This window comes from Tachyglossus aculeatus, chromosome 17 (genome assembly GCF_015852505.1).
Source record: "Tachyglossus aculeatus isolate mTacAcu1 chromosome 17, mTacAcu1.pri, whole genome shotgun sequence".
In the NCBI taxonomy this organism is placed as follows: domain Eukaryota; kingdom Metazoa; phylum Chordata; class Mammalia; order Monotremata; family Tachyglossidae; genus Tachyglossus; species Tachyglossus aculeatus.
In genome coordinates this window covers 27,471,124-27,486,538 of record NC_052082.1, presented here as the reverse complement: position 1 = coordinate 27,486,538, position 15,415 = coordinate 27,471,124, and positions in this window count along the sequence as shown.

Below are 15,415 nucleotides of genomic sequence, written 5' to 3'. Positions count from 1 at the left end.
GTAAGTGAAGCTCCAATAATGCAAGTCCCAACCACATATAGAAATGTAGTTTCTTGGAGACAAACAGGGGTGTTTGATTTTCCACACTGGGATGAAAAAGCTTGCTCTCTTCCTCCCTTCAAAGCCCTACTGAGAGCTCACCTCCTCCAAGAGGCCTTCCCAGACTGAGCCCACTTTTTCCCCTCCTCCTCCCCATCCCCCCCCAGCCTACCTCCTTCTCTTCCCCACAGCACCTGTATATATGTTTGTACAGATTTATTACTCTATTTTACTTGTACATATTTACTATTTATTTTGTTAATAATGTGCATTTTGCTTTAATTCTTTTTGTTCTGATGACTTGACACCTGTCCACATGTTTTGTTTTGTTCTCTGTCTCCCCCTTCTAGACTGTGAGCCCGCTGTTGGGTAGGGACCGTCTCTGTATGTTCCCAACTTGTACTTCCCAAGCGCTTAGTACAGTGCTCTGCACACAGTAAGCGCTCAATAAATATGATTGAATGAATGAATGAAAAAGGAATAGTGATTGATAATAGTTGCAGAGTTCCCAGGATCTTGCTAAACCTCGAACTACAACTGTAAGCAGTAGGACTATGAACCTGGGTGAGAAGAGTGAGTGGTTATAGTCGTACTATTATTTACTAAGCACTTACTTTGTGTAGAGTGCAGCACTGAGCACTCGGAAGGCTTACACAAGTGGGAATTAGATTGGTTCCCCTCAGTGGGCTCACAATCACTGAGCACTCAGAAGGCTTACACAAGTGGGAGAAGCAGCGTGGCTCAGTGGAAAGAGCACGAGCTTTGGAGTCAGAGGTCATGGGTTCAAATCCCAGCTCTGCCAATTGTCAGCTGTGTGACTTTGGGCATGTCACTTAACTTCTCTGTGCCTCAGTTACCTCATTTGTAAAATGGGGATTAAGACTGTGAGCCCCCTGTGGGACAACCTGATCACCTTGTAACCTCCCCAGTGCTTAGAACAGTGCTTTGCACATAGTAAGCGCTTAATAAATGCCATCCTTATAAGTGGGAATTAGATTGGTTCCCTCAGTGGGCTCACAATCTGTGAAGGTGAGGGAGAGCCAGGAACCCTGTGTCATAGATCTGTGGATCAGAAGTGTGTTCAAAAGGCTAGAGAGGGCATACTTTAGGACGCAAGTCAAGTTTGTGGTGTTCTTAAATTTGAAGTGTCTGTTTTACATGTATTTTGAACAAAGGATGAATTGTGCAGGTTGGGTTTTTAGGGTCATTTTGAAAAGTATTCTGAAGTCAAGAGATGCTTGAAATGATTTCATTAAAATAAGAGTTTACTCAGCAGAATTATAGCTTCTACTGCTGTGACTTTAAGTATAAATTTATTCTGTAGTTCTCAGAATAAAAGAGGGACAAAATGAAAGGTAACGTGTTTAAGGGCTACCCATAAGTAATCAAAATGTAGTTTACATATTTTAATTGCAAGCATTCAAAGGCAATATGTAACTTTGAATATATTTACAGTCGAATCGCTTACTGAATGAAAATAATTCGTTTTGAAAAACCCTATCCATGCATATTAGTGAATGTTTTTAGGATGGTGTTTATCAAGAAGTAGATCATTTTTATGCTTAAGGTTTATAATTTATAGAGAAGATTATTAAATAATAATGATGGCATATGTTAAGTGCTTACTATATGCCAAGCACTGTTCTAAGCGCTGGGGTAGACACAAGACTGAGACACAGAGAAGTTAAGTGACTTGCCCTAAGTCACAGATAGAAGGTGATCAGGTTGTCCCAGTTGGGGCTCACAGTCTAAATCCCCATTTTACAGGTGAGGTAACTGAGGCACAGAGAATTGAAGTGACTTGCCCAAAGTCACACAGCTGAAAAGCAGCAGAGTGGGAATTCAAACACATGACCTCTGATTCCCAAGCCCGGGCTTTTGCCACTAAGCCATGCTGCTTTGAAATGAGTTCATCGCACTCTTTGCTCAAAGTTTGAGAATTTGTTTCAGTAAGTGGTGTGTCTGCTTGGACTCACATAGATGTGGATACATGATTAATGAACAACAAACCTAAGGAAAGTGGCTACTGGAGGCTGAAGTTCAAGTTATTTGAAGACAAACAGATTTGCTGAGACAGTGATAAAGCAATTTCTATGTAAAGGCTTTCTGTGGATTAAGTGCCGCTAAAAGAGTTGGCAAATGTGCCATTATTTAAATGAAAACATCAATCACAGGAAGGCAAAATCAACAAACAAATATATCTTTTGGGTAGTAAGGTTAAAGTATTGAGAAATAGAAATAGCCAAGTCATTTAGCTATGTTTCGTTTTACTCTGATCAAGCCTGAAATTAAGAAGATCATGTTAGATACACAACTTACACAACTGTCTTGAATGAGTGAGATAGATTGAGGCATAGAGAGAAGTTTAGCATTAGAGGAATGAACTGTGTGGGTTGGATTGTAGGAGAATAGGGAGGTGAGGTAGGAGGGGACAAGGTGATTGAATGTTTTAAAGTGAATGGTGAGGAGTTTTTGTTTGTTGCAGAGGTGGATGGGCAACTACTGGAATTTTTTAAGGAGTGGGGGGACATGTCCATAATGATTTTGTAGAAAAATGATCCAGCCAGCCGACTGAAGTATGGACTGGAGTGGGGAGAAACCGGGAGGACAGCAAGAAGGCTGATGCAGTAATCCAGGTGGGATAGGATAAGTGATTGTATTAACATAGTAGCAGTTTGGATGGAGAGGAAAGGACAAATTTTAGTGACGTTGTGAAGGTGTGACCAACAGGATTTAGTGATGGATTGAATATGCGAGTTGAATTAAAGAGCAGAATAAAGGATAACTCCAAGGTTACAGGCCTTTGAGACAGAAACAGCTATGGGGCTGAAGACGGGGTGATTGCCAGATGCCCAAAGGACACATATTTATGTGGGTACATGGTGCAGAAAGAAGAGAGAGTCAGAAAACACGGGCTTCATCATGGGAAGCATCTTGAAAAAGATGTGACCATAATGAGGTTTTGAGAAGCAGTGGGGCTTTGCAGATTGAGCATGGGCTTGGGGGTCAGAAGGACCTGGGTTGTAATGCCAGCCCCACCACTTGTCTGCTGTGTGACCTTGGGCAAGTCACTTCAATTCTGTGTGTCTGTTTTCTCATCTGTAAAGTGGATATTAAGACTGTGAGCCCCATGCTGGACATGAAATGTGTCCAACCTGATTAATTTGTATCTACCCCACTACTTAGCCCAGTGCTTGACATACTAAGTGCTTAACAAATACCATAAAAAAGTGGGGAGAATGCTGTTGAGGTATGTAAGAAGGGGAAGGAGTTCCAGACCAGAGGTAAGATGTGGGAAAGGACTTAGTGGTGCGAGAGATGGAAATGGGGCACAGTGAGCAACCTGGAACTAGAGGACGGAAGTGTAGAGTCTGGGCTGTGTTACAAAATCAATGAGATAAGGTAGAAAGGGGCAAGCTAATTGAGTACTTTAAAGCCAATTTGATGCAGAAGTGGCTGGGCAACAACTAGACATTTTTTATTGAGTGGGGAGGTACAGACTGCACTTTTTTTTTTTTTTTTTAGAAAAATGATCCAAATAGTAGAATGAAGTGTGGACTGGAGTGGGGAGAGACAGGGGTCAGGGAGATCATCAAAAAGCCAGATGCAGCAGTCAAGACAGGATAGGCTAAACACTTCGGTTAATGTAGTAGAGAAGCAGCATGGCTCAATGGAATGAGCATGGGCTGTGGAATCAGAGGTTATGGGTTCAAATCCCACTCTGCCAAGTGTCAGCTGTGTGACTTTGGGCAAGTCACTTAACTTCTCTGTGCCTCAGTGACCTCATCTGGAAAATGGGGATGAAGACTGTGAGCCCCCCCGGGGACAACCTGATCACCTTGTAACCTCCCCAGAGCTTAGAACAGTGCTTTGCACATAGTAAGCACTTAATAAATGCCATTATTATTATTGTTATAGTAGTAGTTTGGATTGAGAGGAATACAGATTTTTGTGAAGTTGGGAAAAGAAGAAAAGAGAGGTTGAATATGTGGGTTGAATGAGAGAGATGAGTCATGGGCAATTCTAAGGTTAAGGGCTCGTGAGATAGGATAGTGGTATTATCTACAGTGATGGGATTAACAGGAGAAGGACAGGATTTGGGTAGGAAGATGAGTTCTGTTTTGGACATGTTCAGTTTGCGGTGTCAGTGGGACATCCAAGTAGAGATGTCCTGAAGGCAGGAGGAAATGTGGGACTGTTGAGAAGGAGAAAGAAATTTGAGAATCATTTGCATAAAGATGGTAGTCAAAGCCATGGGACGAATGAGTTCTCTAAGGGAACGGGCGTAGGTGGAGAACAGTAGGGGCCCCAGATCTCCTGTGTACTCCTGAAATCACGAGTTCCTCCGCCTTTCCCTTCAATCAATCATAGGTCGTTATGTGGTGGGAACATGTCTAATAATTCTGTTGTATTGTGCTTTCCCACGCTCTTAGTACAGCACTCTGCACAGTAAGTGCTCAGTAAATACGATTGGTTGAGTGTTTACTATGTTCAGAGTTGGGAGAGTACAACATAACACAATGACAAGAATGTTCCCTGACCACAGTGAGCTTTTCTTTTGACTTTGCCTGCTACTTTGATGGGGAAAAAAACCCCATCAGGGGTTATCTTCCTCAGGTCACTCCTATTCCTCATATATTGTCTCTTTTCAGTTATCTTTTGAGATGAGATATCCTATGTGCTTTTCCAAATCTATCTCTTTGACCTGCACCTCTGACCTTCTCACACTTGATCAAAGAATCATCAATTTTGAGTGCTTAGTATGTGCAGAGGGATGTACTAATCTATTAGGAGAGTACAGTGCAACAGAGATGATGTGTTCCCTGCTGGGTTAGTTAGAACAGCATTCTGCTCGTTTCTTCCCACTCCTCAAAATCTTCCAGTGGCGATCCTTCTCTTCTGGATGAAACAGTAAATCCCAACCATCAGCTTCAAAGTTCTCAATTAGCTTTCTCCCCTCTACACATCCTTGCTCTTCTTCTACTACCCTCCAATTTGCAGTCCTTAACTCTCTCAAACCAATCTGTTCTCTGTGTGTCACTGGTCTCCACCACACTTCTTGCTCACATCCTCCCTTCTATCTGCAACTCCCTCTCACATCATCAATGGCAACCTTTGCTTCTGACAACTCATTTACTGCAGGAGCCCTTCCCTGCCTAATTAATCCCTCAGCTCAATACCCACCTTCCAGTAATACTTTTTTGTACCACGTGCCTGTAAGTTCTTTTCAACTCCTCGAAGGACGCATGCACACGTCTTTTACTCTATTCTTTTTCATACTTCTATTTTCCTAGTATCTATCTTCCCACCTTCAGATGGGATTAGTAAGAATCATGTCTACTAATTCTATTGTACTCCTGTACTCTCTTAAATGCATAATACAGCGATCTGCTCAATAAACACTAGATCTTGCTTGGTAAAATACAATCTAGTAAGTAGAAAACGATTCATGATATAGCTAAAAGTAGCTAGAAACTTAAATCTCCCATGATTGATGTTCCTGTCTGGAAACAATGATATAATTTATCCTGAAAGTAAGTGAATTTATTTAAACTAGGATCCTTAGGTGTTACTTCTAAATATAACAGGATAAAATGCTGTTTTAGTAAATTAAATCTAACAGAGCCAGAAAAGACCAACTGTAACCTGGCAATCCAGAGGTTTCAAAGTTGTTACAAAAAACAATTTAATAGCTGAAAGCTTGAAATTTAAGAAAAAAGAAGCTTTTGCAATCTAATACTGATTTTTCTTTTAAAAAGCTGCGATTTTGCGATGCTGTGAGATTATTTTACTAGAGATCAAACAGTGGTTTGAATAAGAAATGTGGTTTTCAAGAAAAGAATACGGAAAGGGATAAACTCGATAAAAGCAAAACCATTAAAATATATCAAGCAGCTGAAGGTAACATATTACATACGCAATTGAGGAGAACAACAATAGACAAGGTTATATGGCAGAGAAGAAATAGAGGAGGATCGCATAAGTAAACCTGACAGTACAATAAAAATGGAAATGGCTTTAAAATCAGAAACAACTAATAGGAATCATCAACCATAAAAACGCTCTGTACTGGAGGATATCTGTTACTGCTGCAGAAAAGATCAACTTTTTTCCATTACATTTGTAAGCAAAAAGATATAGGAATCAAAATGAAGCACATGCACAATTCATTAAAAATGACAGCACCACATTTGAGCAACTTGTAGTGGACAAAAAGGAAATTAGTTGAGGATTTATAAAGGCTGTCATGGTAATAAGAAGTGTGATATCAGATGGAAAGCAATTCTATTATAAAGCTAGTATGAAGCAGCACGGGCCTAGTGGAAAGACCACAGGCCTGGGAATCAGAGGATTGGGGTTCGAATCCCAGGTCTGCCACTGACCTGCTGTTTGACCTTGGGCAAGTCAATTAACTAATTTGTGCCTCAGTTACCTTGCCTGTAAAATGGGGGTTTAATCCTGTGAGCCCTAGTTGGGACAGGGACTGTGTCCAACCGAATTGTCTTGTATGTATCCCAGTGCTTAGTACAGTGCCTGGCACAGAGTAAATACTTAATATACCATAAAAAACTCAAAATGCAACATACAGCTTAACTATACTTGGATAAGCTAGATTCTAGACTGTGAGCCCGTTGTTGGGTAGGGACCGTCTCTATATGTTGCCAACTTGTACTTCCCAAGCGCTTAGTACAGTGCTCTGCACATAGTAAGTGCTCAATAAATACGATTGAATGAATGAATAAGCAAGAAACATAGCACATTAATTATACAATTAAACATTATTTTTTAATTTGATTAAAAAATTGAGACAATATAAGTATGTTTAAAGACAATGCATGTATCATGCATTTAAATGGACAAAGTACTAGAAAAAAGTTACCCTATAAATTGTCAACAGTGCCACCAGTGATTCTGAAGCTTTAACTGTGTGTGTATATGTGGTAGATTAAACAGGTACTTGATAAATAAGTTGGGGGGGCAGAAACATAGAAAAATGGTACAAAATGTGCTACTACTAGTAATAATAATGGTATTTGAGCCCTTACTATGTGCAAAGCACTGTTCTAAGCACTGGGGAGGTTACAAGATGATCAGGTTGTCCCATGGGGGGCTCACAGTCTTCATCCCCATTTTACAGAAGAGGGAACTGAGGCACAGAGAAGTTAAGTGACTTGCCCAAAGTCACACAGCTGACAGTTGGCAGAGCCGGGGTTTGAACCCATGACCACTGACTCCAAAGCCCGGGCTCTTTCCACTGAGCCTCGGGAGAGGAAGGAAGCTTCAATATTTAAGGTAGATATCGAAAGGTATTTGAAGTTACAAACAGTGATTTCTCACTAGAGAAACTATGTTCAGTGAAAAGAACATGGGTTTGGGAGTCAGAGGTCATGGGTTCTAATCCTGGCTCTGCCACTTGTTAGCTGTGTGACTTTGGGCAAGTCACTTAACTTTTCTGTGCCTCAGTTGCCTCATCAGTAAAATGGGGATTAAGACTGTGAGCCCCACGTGGGACAACCTGATTACCTTGTATCTACCCTAGTGCTTAGAACTGTGCTTGGCACATAGTAAGCACTTAACAAATCCCATCATCATTATTATTATTGTGTTTATGGTATGATTTGGTGCTCCTAAAAATGAAACATTATGAAAAAAAGGAAATACAAACTAGAAATGATGGATAGAGCTGACAGATTGGTGGAATGGGACTATTTTCGAGTTATAATGAGAATAGTAGTAGTGTCAATTGTATTCATTAAATGTTTACTGTCTGCAGAGCACTATACTAGGAAAGAATACACAAGTAGGATTTAGGATCTCTTTAGGGAATCCCACAATCTAAAAATTGATTGAATTGATTAAATTATATTTGGACCCTAGAAAAATAAATCTATTAACATAAGTTTTTCTTATTTCTAGAATAATTCAAATTTCAGTCAAATTGGGCAAATCAAATATTTTTCTCTCCAGATTCATTCATTCATTCAATTGTATTTATTGAGTGCTTACTGTGTGCAGAGCACTGTATTAAGCACTTGAAAAGAACAATTTGGCAACAGATAGAAACAGTCCCTACCTAACAACGGGCTCACAGTCTAGAGGGGGGAGAAAGACAATAAAACAAAATTGGGGCTTTTTTTCCCTTCAAAGCCCTACTGAGAGCTCACCTCCTCCAGGAGGCCTTCCCATCCTGAGCCCTCTCCTCCCTCTCTCCCTCCTCTCCCTCCCCATCCCCCGACCCTACCTCCTTCCCCTCCCCACAGCACTTGTATATATGTATATATGTTTGTACATATTTATTACTCTATTTTACTTGTACATATTCTATTTATTTTATTTTGTTAATATGTTTTGTTGTCTGTCTCCCCCTTCTAGACTGTGAGCCTGCTGTTGGGTAGGGACTGTCTCTATATGTTGCCAACTTGTACTTCCCAAGCACTTAATACAGTGCTCTGCACACAGTAAGCGCTCAATAAATACGATCGATTGATTGATTTTACTTGTACATATTTACTCTATTTATTTTATTTTGTTAATATGTTCTGTTGTCTGTCTCCCCCTTCTAGACTGTGAGCCCGCTGTTGGGTAGGGACCGTCTCTATATGTTGCCAACTTGTACTTCCCAAGCGCTTAGTACAGTGCTCTGCACACAGTAAGCACTCAATAAATGCGGTTGAATGAATGAATGAACAAAATAAGTAGATGGGTGTCAATACCATCAAAATAGATAGATAGAATTATAAATATATACACATCATTAATAAAATAGTGTAATAAATATGTACAAATATACACACCTGCTGTGGGGAGGGGAAGGGAGAAGGAAAGTGGGGGTGATGGGGAGGGGAGGAGGAGCAGAGGAGAAAGGGGGGCTTAGTCTGGGAAGGCTTCTTGGAGGAGGTGAGCTCTCAGTAGGGCTTTGAAGGGAGGAAGAGAGTTAGCTTTGCGGATGTGTGGAGGGAGGGCATTCCAGGCCAGGGGAAGGATGTGGGCCGGGGGTCGATGGCGGGACAGGGGAGAACGAGGCAGGGTGAGGAGGTTAGCGGCAGAGGAGCGGAGGGTGCGGGCTGGGCTGGAGAAGGAGAGAAGGGGGGTGAGGTAGGAGGGGGCGAGGGGATGGACAGCCTTGAAGCCAATAGTGAGGAAAGTTCTGTTATACACCATTGTTCAAACTTTTAAGCTGTGATGTACAGTCAATACGCTACTTGGAAAGTATTGTTTTGACAAGCTACCATTTGGTGTGTGTTTTGTCCCTGAATTATTCCCTTCCCTGAAATATTCCTTCTTTTGAGTTCTGTACAAATGTGATAACCACTAGACAATATAAAAGCTACAAAGATGTACATTGTTGGGGGGATTTACACTCAAATATGAAATGAAATAAAACTAAATTTAGATTAAGGAAATTTTATGCTTAAGGAAATATTTTTAGGGAAGTATGAATTTTGGTTAAGACAGAACAAATGAAGAATAGGAATTAGAATGGTGAAAACAGAAAATTACTGATTAAGAATAAGTTCTCATAGTTTTATTATTTTCAATTTATTTAATTCTTCTTATTATTTAGTATTATTGAAAGGAGGGTATAGTTAAATTAGAAGAATTATATTGTGACTGAGTAACACTTAGGTGGGAAAGGAACATATCTATCAAGGAAGAGGGCACGTTTCAAACAACTGTCTACTTAGAAATAGTAAAGGAAAGATTTGGGATATAAGATTTTGGAAAATTAGGCTCAAGGAAGTGAAAAGAGACTACCCAGTAGGATTGAAAAGCAGCATGATGTAGTGGATAGAGCATAAGCTTGGGAGTCAGAAAGAAATGGGTTCTAATCCTGACTCTGTTGTCTGCTTTGTGGCCTTGGCAAAGTCACTTCACTTCTCTGTTTCTCAATTTCCTCATCTGTACAATGGGGATCAAGACTGTGATTCCTTTGTGGGGCAGGGATTGTGTCCATCCTGATTTGGTTGTATCCACCCCAGTGCTTAGTCAGTGTCTGGCACTTAGTAAGCACTTAATAAATACCATAATAATAATAATAATCTGAGTCTGGAATATGAATATCAAAACAATATAATGCTGAAATAGGAGAAGAATGGGGCAATACTGACAGTCAAGAGGAAATTATGGCATTTGTTAAGCACTTGCTGAGTAGTGGCACCATGCTGAGTAGTTGGGTAGGTGTAAATGAATTGGATTTGCCATAATCTAAGAGGGACAAGAAACCTCAAGGAGGTCAACAGGAGTGAGGTGGCATGTTTCATGCCTAGTTAGCTATTCAAAGAATGAACCTGTTAGGATACATTGGAACAAAAGATAGCATGAGGGAGACATTATTGCTTACCTTATATTTATGACGTTATCATTTGTTCTATTAAAATATAGTTTTTAAACTTCAAATAATAATAATAATTTTATTAATAGCATACTATGTGCAAAGACTGTTCTAAGCGCTGGCGAGGTTACAAGGTGATCAGGTTGTCCCACGGGGGGCTCACAGTCTTAATCCCCATTTTACAGATGAGGGAACTGAGGCTCAGAGTCACACAGCTGACAATTGGTGTAGCTAGGATTTGAACCCATGACCTCTGACTCCAAAGCCCGTGCTCTTTCCACTGACCATTTACAATAAAACACACAGATGTCATGTAATGTTCATATCGTACTCTTTCAAGCATTTAGTGTACAGTGCTCTCTATTCATTCAATCGTATTTATTGAGCACTTACTGTTTGCAGAGCACTGTACTAAGCACTTGCACAAAGTAGTAAGAGTAGAAATAGCATTTATTAAGAGCTTATTGGTACTAAGCACTGGGTGAGAATACACAGGTGAGAACTAGACAAAGATCCTGTGTGTTCAGTAAATATTATTGATCAACAATAATAAAAATAATTCTAGTTTCCAGAAACACTCTCTAATCACAGCTCAAACAGAATGGAAAATAAAATACACAAAAGCCTTCTAAGTCTTGTTTCTAAGTCATAGGGAATTATGGTTATCCAATGATTTGACTTCACCATAATGTGTACCTTTTATTTTGGTATCTTTAGAGCATCCATTTACTCAAGGATAACCATATAATTTCATAAATTGAAATAGAGATTCAGTTTATGAGTATGAATGACTTAGAAGGCCAGTGAAAATGCATTTATTCATGTCACTTTCCATTGGAAAGATATTTGAGGCAGGAAACATAATTATTAAAATTACAATACGTTTGCAATTTTACATTATTAAACAAAAATTCAAGTGATGGATTTCAAGAAGATTTTTAACTTTTTGGGGCGAAAAAGTTTACTTGGGTAAATTGTACTTTGAGGTTGAGTGGGTGCTAAGTCATGAAGCATTAGTAGTTTAAACATGTTGGTAACAGCTTTTCCCCAAGAAGACTCATCAGCACTAAATTCATCTCAAAATATGGAGAAAACTTAATTTATGTAGAATGTAGTCCTGAGTGTCTACATATTCTTGCTTTATTTTGTTTTACGCACTATCATGTAATCAGAAACTAACACCGAAAATTGAGTCATAAGAAGGATGCTTCCACTCAGAAATTCAACACTTTTGGAGCAAATCACTCACAGGCTGTAGATTTGTACATTCAGACATTTTTGTGAGAAGTGAACAAGATCAGTCAATTAGTCAATCTATGGTATTTATTGAGCACTTATTTTATTTAGAGAACCGTACAGAAGCAGCATGGCCTAGTGGATAGAAAGCATGGGAGTTAGAAGGATCAGGGTTCTAACCCCAGTTGTGCCACTTTGCTGTGTAACCTTGGGTAAGTCACTTCACTTCTCAGTGCTTCAGTTACTTCATCTGTCGAATTAGAATTAAGGCTGCGAGCCCCTTTTGGGACACGGACTGCTCAACCCGATTACTTTTGTGTCTACCAGCACTTAGTACAGTGCCTGGCACATAGGAAGCATTTTAAAAAATCCTATAAAAAATCATATTAAGCATTTGGAAGTGTGCAATACACTGGAGTTAGTAGATACATTCCTGCCTGCAAGGAGCTTTCAGTCTAGAGGGGTTCTAAAGAGATTATTCTGTTGAAAAATGTTCATCTTGCCCTGTGAATGGTACAAGCTACTCTGCCCAAATTCTCACTTTCCCCTTAAAGTCAAATGCACGGTCTGTATTTTTCATTCATTTCAAGAGCCAAATATCCTTCGCTGTTAGAGTTCCGTGAAGAGACTTTGGAGAGACATTAAATTCACTGTAGATGAAGCTCAATTTAAGATTTCCATTCTTGAAATTTGAAGACCGGCACCCTTGTTTCCATCTGGGAGCCTCAAACATCTGTGTTGTAAACATCACAACACAGCTGTTTACAGCTCTGAGTAAGCATTCCAATTCATTTATCTCTGACTTCAAAAAATTAGTCAGTTTTCATTAAACATCACAATCGTTAGGCATAAATTGCTCTAACGGCAATAGGAAAAGAAATAAACAAAAATGACTGCTGTTATATACCAGTTAGCATTTCCAGTAGGTTTCATGAAAGTAGTATTAAAGCAGAAGAGTGCATCCTTAAAGGATGTTTTGCCACAGGAAATTATGCAAAATGCAGTCATAATTCCTAAGATCTAAAAAGACTGTGTGTATATGTGTATATATATTTTTATGCTCAATATATATTTAATATACATATGTGTGTGTGTGTGTCTGCCCATGTATGGGTCAGTGGAAAGAGCCTGGGCTTTGGAGCCAGAGGTCATGGGTTCGAATCCTGACTCTGCCACACGTCTGCTGTGTGACCTTGGGCAAGTCACTTAGCTTCTCTGGGCCTCAGTTCCCTCATCTGTAAAATGGGAATGAAGACTGTGAGCCCCCTGTGGGACAACCTGATCACCTTGTGGCCCCCCCAGCGCTTGGAACAGTGCTTTGCCCATAGTGAGCGCTTAACAAATGCCATCATTATTATCATTATTATTATTAGTAGGCTATCTAGAAGACTCTCCTCCTCCCTATCCCCCCCCCCCCGCTCTACCTCCTTTCCCTCCCCACAGCACCTGTATACATGTTTGTATGGATTTATTACTCTACTTTACTTGTACATATTTACTATTCTATTTATGTTATTTTGTTAATATGTTTAGTTTTGTTGTCTGTCTCCCCCTTCTAGACTGTGAGCCCGCTGTTGGGTAGGGACCGTCTCTATATGTGGCCGACTTGTACTTCCCAAGCACTTAGTCCAGTGCTCTGCACACAGTAAGCGCTCAATAAATATGATTGAATGAATGAATGAATGTGTATGCAATATATTTATATGCTGAATATAGAGGTGTCATTTGAAGACTGTATGTTCCTTATGGGCAGAGTTTGTGTCTATCAGTTATGTTGTACTTTCCCAAGTGTTTAGTACAGTGCCCTGCATACAGTAAGTGTTCACTGAAGCACCTACTGAGAAGCAGCGTGGCTCAGTGGAAAGAGCCTGGGCTTTGGAGTCAGAGGTCACGAGTTCAAATCCCGGCTCTGCCAGTTGTCAGCTGTGTGACTTTGGGCAAGTCACTTCACTTCTCTGGGCCTCAGTTTCCTCATCTGGAAAATGGGGATTAAGACTGTGAGCCCCCTGTGGGACATTCTGATCGCCTTGTAACTTCTCCAGGGCTTGGAACAGTGCTTTGCACATAGTAAGCGCTTAATAAATGCTATTATTATTAAGCAGCATGACCTAGTGAGTAGAACACAGGCATGGGAGTCACAAGGACCTAGGTTGCAATCCTGGCTCCTCCACTTCTCTGCTGGGAGACCTTGGACAGTTTCTTTGTCTATAAAATGGGGATAAGACTGTGAGCCCCAGGTGGAACTGGGACACTGTCCAACCTGATTATCTTGTATCTACCCCAGTGAGTAGTACAGTGCCTGGCACATAGTAAGTACTTAAAAAAAAACCACATTAAAAATAAATGCCATTGATAAACTTACTTGAGAAAGTTATCAAGCCAATTAAAGTATTTCAAAGGGTGAAGTGTGTTTAAATTGTGATGCACTTTGCAGTATTATATCATGCTGTTGGGGAAAAAAATCAGAAAGAAGAGTACTCTAATGGGTGGTGGCTATTTAGCAAATGAAAGAGAATGATATTGGGTTGTGAAAGCCCATGTTAGGGACTCCAATCAATCAATCAATCAATCAATCAATCGTATTTATTGAGCGCTTACTATGTACAGAGCACTGTACTAAGCACTTGGGAAGTACAAATTGGCATCACATAGAGACAGTCCCTACCCAACAGTGGGCTCACAGTCTAAAAGGGGGAGACAGAGAACAGAACCAAACATACCAACAAAATAAAATAAGTAGGATAGAAATGTACAAGTAAAATAAGTAAATAAATAAATAAATAGAGTAATAAATATGTACAACCATATATACATATATACAGGTGCTGTGGGGAAGGGAAGGAGGTAAGACGGGGGGATGGAGAGGGGGACGAGGGGGAGAGGAAAGAAGGGGCTCAGTCTGGGAAGGCCTCCTGGAGGAGGTGAGCTCTCAGCAGGGCCTTGAAGGGAGGAAGAGAGCTAGCTTGGCAGATGGGCAGAGGGAGGGCATTCCAGGCCCGGGGGATGACGTGGGCCGGGGGTCGATGGCGGGACAGGCGAGAGCGAGGTACGGTGAGGAGATTAGTGGTGGAGGAGCGGAGGGTGCGGGCTGGGCAGTAGAAGGAGAGAAGGGAGGTGAGGTAGGAGGGGGCGAGGTGATGGAGAGCCTTGAAGCCCAGGGTGAGGAGTTTCTGCCTGATGCGCAGATTGATCGGTAGCCATTGGAGGTTTTTGAGGAGGGGAGTAATATGTCCAGAGCGTTTCTGGACAAAGATAATTCGGGCAGCAGCATGAAGTATGGATTGAAGTGGAGAGAGACACGAGGATGGGAGATCAGAGAGAAGGCTAGTGCAGTAGTCCAGACGGGATAGGATGAGAGCTTGAATGAGCAGGGTAGCAGTTTGGATGGAGAGGAAAGGGCGGATCTTGGCAATGTTGCGGAGCTGAGACCGGCAGGTTTTGGTGACGGCTTGGATGTGAGGGGTGAATGAGAGAGCAGAGTCGAGGATGACACCAAGGTTGCGGGCTTGTGAGACGGGAAGGATGGTAGTGCCGTCAACAGAGATGGGAAAGTCAGGGAGAGGACAAGGTTTGGGAGGGAAGACAAGGAGCTCAGTCTTCGACATGTTGAGCTTTAGGTGGCGGGCGGACATCCAGATGGAGATGTCCTGAAGGCAGGAGGAGATGCGAGCCTGGAGGGAGGGGGAGAGAGCAGGGGCAGAGATGTAGATCTGGGTGTCATCAGCGTAGAGATGATAGTTGAAGCCGTGGGAGCGAATGAGGTCACCAAGGGAGTGAGTGTATATTGAGAACAGAAGGGGACCAAGC